General features: G+C 36.6%; 1 protein-coding gene across 1 annotated transcript in view; it reads right to left on the bottom strand.

The window, feature by feature from the left end:
• Positions 1–490: 490 nt before the first annotated feature.
• LOC127863481 (uncharacterized) overlaps positions 491–582 on the bottom strand; it is a 12,502-nt gene continuing 12,410 nt past the window's right edge. The window contains exon 8 of the mRNA XM_052403029.1: positions 491–582. This exon is cut by the window's right edge and continues 701 nt beyond it. The gene's annotated coding sequence lies outside the window, so the exon portion shown is untranslated.

Here is a 582-nt window from a genome sequence, read left to right as displayed (position 1 = left end):
TTCAAAATTTCTCAAATTCTAAGGAAGATAACTATGGACCTAATGGTCGGATAATGCTAAATGGCCCATACCACCTGGATAGTTTTACGTGTCGCGCTTCGCGCTCTATATGTGGTTCTTAAAAAAAATCCAAGGAGTGCTTGACTCTAGGGAAACTGGTTGCTGGGACACAGCTCCTCCTTGATAAGCGGCTGCCTCCTTTATCGCAACTCATTGTTACAATCAATAATATGTGTCGCGCTTCGCGCTCTATATGTGGTAGGTATAGTACTTAGGACCTATGATAGGCAACCATAAAAATACATGGATGATAAATATGTTGTTTGCATTGATTTGTTAATATAAAAACACGTGTATTTTTTATAAAATATTTAAGTCATGTAAAAAAAACTAATTAACGTTGTCACCAGGCAGCATCCATTAATTTTAATAAAAATGTCCAATTGTAGTAAAATGGATTTTAAAATGTCTACATAAAATAAACCTTTATTCTATTTATTAACCTGACTGAAAAAAAATTTCAGTCGCCGAACTTTTCCGTTCGTGCCGGAACCCGGGATTGAACCGGGGGCCTCTAGATCA

This window comes from Dreissena polymorpha, unplaced genomic scaffold, assembly GCF_020536995.1.
Source record: "Dreissena polymorpha isolate Duluth1 unplaced genomic scaffold, UMN_Dpol_1.0 chrUn010, whole genome shotgun sequence".
Classification (NCBI taxonomy): Eukaryota; Metazoa; Mollusca; class Bivalvia; order Myida; family Dreissenidae; genus Dreissena; species Dreissena polymorpha.
Note: the sequence above shows the minus strand (reverse complement) of the source record. Positions and strands in the feature narration are given on the sequence as shown.